Source organism: Odocoileus virginianus, chromosome 2 (genome assembly GCF_023699985.2).
Source record: "Odocoileus virginianus isolate 20LAN1187 ecotype Illinois chromosome 2, Ovbor_1.2, whole genome shotgun sequence".
NCBI lineage: Eukaryota > Metazoa > Chordata > Mammalia > Artiodactyla > Cervidae > Odocoileus > Odocoileus virginianus.
This window is the reverse complement of record NC_069675.1, coordinates 6648059-6654058: the sequence shown is the minus strand read 5'-3', so window position 1 is coordinate 6654058 and position 6000 is coordinate 6648059.

Genomic DNA, 6000 nt, shown 5'->3' with positions numbered 1-6000 from the left:
AACCCACTCCAGTATTCCTGCCTGAAGAATCCCACAGACAAACGTGCCTGGCAGGCTACAGTCCACGGTGTCACAAAGAGTAGGACACGACTGAGCAAGTAAGCACACTACTGCTACTGCCACTCTGTCTAAATACAACTAAGTTCTCTGGACACAAATCAACTGACAATCATCGAAGGATTATGAAACATGGAAAGAAGGCAGACTGAGTGGACGTCTTGGGGCGTTAGGAATACCACCGTGGGGAGCTCCCTGAGGTTTCCTTTTTTTTTACTTTTCTATATATCTTGCAACTGGGCACTGGAGAGCCCTGCAGCTCAGAACTTCCAAACAACAAAGACAAGAAAAAAAGAATAAACATACGAAAACGCCATGCTCTCTGCCAAAGGCCCAGGAAGGGAGCAGCCCCACAGAGGTGTGGGTGGGAACACCATAGGCAGTAGCAGCAGCCCTGACCTGCCTGCAGCAGGAATGGCAACAATGCAGCTCCGGCAGAGGGCCTACCGCCTCCCCAGGAAGGGGGGGAGCCCATCTCTGCACACCAGGGGTGCCAGTAGACCCTGTCCTGGGTGGACACGCTCAGTTGTGTGTGAGTCTTTGCACCCCATGGACTGTAGCCCACCAGTCTCCTCTGTTCATGGGATTCTCCAGGCAAGAACACTGGAGTGGGTGGTCATTCCCTTCTCCAGGGGATCTTTCCGACCCCTGGGGGATCAAACTTGGATCTCCCACATTGCAGGAAGATTCTCTACCAGCTGAGCCACCAGGAAAGCCCACAGCCGAGTGTCTTCCAAACTTCCACTTAAGGGCTGGCAGCATCTTAACTCCGTGGCTCTTGTCCTCCACCCAGTGGTAGAAGGTGGCCCAAGAGAGGCCTCCCTCCAAAGCAGCACCGGCAGAGTGAGTGCGGAGCCCCTTGGCACCAGGTCTATCAGGTACAGCATGGCCCACCCCACCTAACACCACCAGGAGGCCCAGGGGAGCAACTTCTACTCCCCGCGGCAGCACCAGCAGGGACTGAAACAGGAGCTCGTGGAGCCAGAAAAACAAAACAGGCCAGAATAGCATTTAGAGGCTCAGCGACTCAGTCATCATTGGAATTACAGTCCATAAAATAAGACCAGAATGTAAACATTAAACCAAAGCATGATGACCGATTAGAATAAAATGTAAGTAGGATCAAGACTCTCCTAAGCAAAAGTTGCTCAGTTGTTTCTGACTCTTGCAACCCCATGGGCTACACAGTCCATGGAATTCTCCAGGCCAGAATATTGGAGTGGGTAGCCTTTCCCTTCTCCAGGGAATCTTCCAACCCAGAGATTGAACCCAGGTCTCCCACATTGCGGGCGGATTCTTTACCACCTGAGCCACAAGGGAAGACTCTCCTAACATCACAGACAAATGTCCAAGACAGAAGTGAAAAAGACTCCTGAGAATCCCTTGGACAGCAAGGCGATCAAACCAGTCTATTATAAAGAAAATCAACCCTGAATATTCATTGGAAGGACTGATGCTGAAGCTGAGGCTCCAATACTTTGGATGCAAAGAGCCAACTCATTGGAAAAGACCGTGATGTTGGGAAAGATTGAAGGAAGAAGGAGAAGGGGATGACAGAGGATAAGATGCTTGGAAAGCATCACTGACTTGATGGACATGAGTTTGAGCAAACTCTAGGAGATGGTGAAGGACAGGGAAGCCTGGTGTGCTACAGTCCACGGAATTGTAAAAAGTTGGACATTATTTAGCGACTGAACAACAACAACATCATACCAAAACCCAGGTAAGCCATAACCTAAATGAAACGGGAAATCAGGACTGATATCAAGGCTCAGATAGATGAGATGCTGAACTCAACTAACAGAGATGGAAAGCCGCCATCCTAAAATTGCCTCAGTAAGTAACTACAGATTCATTTGAAACAAATGAATAAATGTAAAATCTCAGCAAAGTAGAAGTTATAAAAATAATGAGGTGGAAATGATCTAAATGAAAAATGAAATAACTGAAATGAAAATCTCTCTGAAGTGACTCAACAGTAGAGTGCAGTGACAAAAGACAGAAACAGCGAACTGGAGGACAGATCAATAGAATTCATTCAGTCTGAACAACAGAGAAAATAGACTGAAAAAAAAAAAAATGAACAAAGCCTCAGGAATCTGTGGGACAACAGCAAATGATCTAACATTTATGTTATCAGAATCCTAGAAGGAAAGGAGCGAAAATGTGGAATTTTAAGGACTTGCCTGTCCTTAACCACAGAGAGGTTAAGACTCTACTCTTCCACTGCAGGGGTTGCAGGTTTGACCCCTGGTCAGGCTTGCCAGATGGCTGAGTGGTAAAGAATCCGCCTGGCCAATACAGGAGTCGTGAGTTCCATCCCTGGGTCAGAAAGATCCCTGGGAGAAGGAGGTGGCAATCCACTCCAGTATTCCTGCCTGGGAAATTCCACGGACAGGGGCCTGGTGGGCTACAGTCCGTGGAGTTGCAAAGAGCTGGACACGACTGAGTACATATGCAAACACAGGGAATTCAGGCTCTGCATGCCTTGCGGCAGGACCAAAATAAATCAATAAATCAGAGAAACACCTTTCAAAAATGGTGGATTTAAAAAGTATTAAAAAAAAAATAGTGGCTGGACAGGTTCTTTACCACCAAGCCACCAGGCAAGCTGAAAATGCCCAGATATGGTGAAAGACAAATATCTCAGAGATGTAGAAAGCCAACTGAATACAAAATAGGATAACCCTAAAGAAATCCATGCCACGATATAGTATAATTAAACTTCTAAAAACTGAAAACATAGACAAAAACTTTAAAGCAACCACAGAAATACAGCACACTGGAAGGAAACAATGATTGACATCACAGCAGAGTTTGCTCTGAAACCAGGGGAGCGGAAGAACCGGCACATTTTGCAAGCAAGTCCTGAAGGAAAGGAACTGTCAACCAAGAACTACATCCAGCAAAACTGTTCTTCAAGAATGAAAGAGGAATAAAGATATGCTCAGACTAAGGGACAGAAAGAGAACTTGTTTCTAGCAGAATTAGCCTCAAAGACTGAAGTACCGCATTGTGGTTTTAATGGAATTTCCCTAATGACTAATGATGTTGAACATCTTTTCATGCACTTTTGGATATTTGTATATTCTCTTTGGAGAAATATTTATTCAAGTCCTTTGCTCATTTTAGTTTTTTCCCCCTTTTTGTTGTTAAATTTTAAGAGTTCTATATTCTAGACCATTATCAGTTCTATAACCTGAAATATTTTCTTCCTTCGTGCAGGTTGTATTTTCACTTTCTTGATATGCAAAAGGTTTTCATTTTGATACAGCCCAACTTATCAATTTTTTCTTTTGCTGCTTGTGCTTTTGATGTCCTATCTGTGAATTTTTGGCCAAACCCAAGGTCATGAAGATTTAACTTCATATTTTCTTATAAGAGCCCTGTGGATTTAGCTCTTAAATTTAAGTCTTCAATCCATTTTACCAAGTTTGTTCACCTTTTCAAGACTGTTTTGGCTATCACTGCTTTCCAGGTGGCTCAGTGGTAAAGAATCCACCTGCCAATGCAGAAGACATAAGGGATGCAGGTTCGATCCCTGAGTCAGGAAGATCCCCTGGAGGAGGGCATGACAACCCACTCCAGGATTCTTGCCTAGAGAATCCCATGGACAGAGGAGGCTGGTGAACTACAGCACAAGCTGGAATCAAGATTGCCAGAAGAAATATCAATAACCTTAGATATGCAGATGACACCACCCTTATGGCAGAAAGTTAAGAAGAACTAAAGAGCCTCTTGATGAAACTGAAAGAGGAGATCATGAAACTAAGATCATGGCATCTGGTCCCATCACTTCATGGGAAATAGATGGGGAGACAGTGGAAACAGTGTCAGACTTTATTTTGGGGGGCTCCAAAATCACTGCAGATGGTGATTGCAGCCATGAAATTAAACGACACTTACTCCTTGACAGGAAAGTTATGACCAACCTAGATAGCATATTAAAAAGCAGAGACATTACTTTGCCAACAAAGGTCCATCTGGTCAAGGCTATGGTTTTTCCAGTGGTCATGTATGGATGTGAGAGTTGGACTGTGAAGAAAGCTGAGCACTGAAAAATTGATGCTTTTGAACTGTGGTGTTGGAGAAGACTCTTGAGAGCCCCTTGGACTGCAAGGAGATCCAACCAGTCCATCCTGAAGGAGATAAGTCCTGGGTGTTCATTGGAAGGACTGATGCTGAAGCTGAAACTCCAGTACTTTGGCCACCTCATGCGAAGAGTTGACTCGTTGGAAAAGACCCTGATGCTGGGAGGGATTGGGGGCAGAAGGAGAAGGGGACAACAGAAGATGAGATGGCTGGATGGCATCACTGACTCGATGGGCATGAGTTTGAGTAAACTCTGGAGTTTGTGATGGACAGGGAGGCCTGGCATGCTGCGATTCATGAAGTCGCAAAGAGTCGGACACGACTGAGCAAGTGAACTGAACTGAACTGAGGACTCTGGTAGGAACTGCACTGAATCCTTAGGTCACTTTGGGTAGCATCGCCACTTAACAATATTAAGTCTTCCAAACCATGAATACAGGTTTTTTTCCATTTGTTTAAGCAATGTTCTGTCATTTTCAGTGTACAAGCTTTACACCTCCTTAGTTAAATTTATTCCTAAGTATTTAGTCCTTTTTGATGCTATTATAAATGAAATTGTTTTCTTAATGTCTCATTTGCATCATTCATTTCTATCTAGAGAAACATAATTGATTTTAGTTTGTTAATTTTATATCCTGCTACTTTGCTGCATCAGTTTATTAGCTGCAAAAATTTTTGTGGATTTTTTTTAGGATTTTCTATACTTTGTCTGCAATGGGTAATTGACTTGGAATCTTATTTTTGTATGTAGGTGTTTACAGCTATATATTTCTCTCTGAGCTCTGCCTTCACTGTATCCCATAAATTTAGGTATGCTGACTTTTGAATTCCATTCTTCTCTTTTTCTAATTTCCCTTGTGTGGCTTAGAACAACAGAAAGTTATTGTTTCACAGTTCTGGAGGCTAGAATCTGAAACCGAGGTGTTAGCCAGGCCAGGCTTCCTCCACAGTCTCTAGGGAAAGATCTTCTTACCTTTTTCAGCTTCTGGTGGATAGAGATGTTCCTTGGCTTGTGGCAGCATACACAGGCCACTCTCTGCCTCCATTTTCCACGGTGTTCACCCTTTGCATCTTCACCTGTCTATCTTTGTGCAAGGACACCAGTCATACTGGATTAGGCCCATACAAGCCCCGTGTGGCCTTAACTAATTACATCTGCAATGATTCTATTTCTATATAAGGTCTCCTTCTGAAACACAGGTGGTTAGGACTTCAATAGTTCTTTCTGTGGGGACACAATTCAACTCATTTTAAGAAATCACTGGGACTTCCCTGATGGTCCAGTGATTGAGAGTCCACCTTGCAATGCAGAAGATGTGGGACTGAACCTGTGACAGGGTTCAATCCTTGGTTGAGGAACCAAGATCTGACATGCTGCAGAACAAATAAGCCTGTGTGCTCTAGAGCCCTGGCGCTACAACTAGAGTCCTTATGCAGCCAAATAAACAAACAAATATTAAAAAAAAAAAAAGAAATTAGTAATGGAACAAAAACATCAAACCACAAAGAGTTGAAAGAGAAAATTAATAATGGTAAGGGCTAAAATCTATGTAATGAAAATATACAAATCCAAAAGCATTTCATTGAAAAGACCAATAATATTGATGATCTTCTTGTGAGACTGATAAAGACAAAAAGAAACACAGCAAAAGTATGCATGAGTAGAATGAGAATATCCGATAATCATAGATCTGGGGACTAGTGAATCCACTGTAAAGCAACACTACTCCAGGCTGCTGGTGACATACGTGGACGCAGATGGTTTCCTTGCAAAATGCAAAAACGACCAGAATTAAACCAAGAAAAGGAGGCCTTGAATAAATCAGTTGTTACAGATGAATCTGAAAAGGC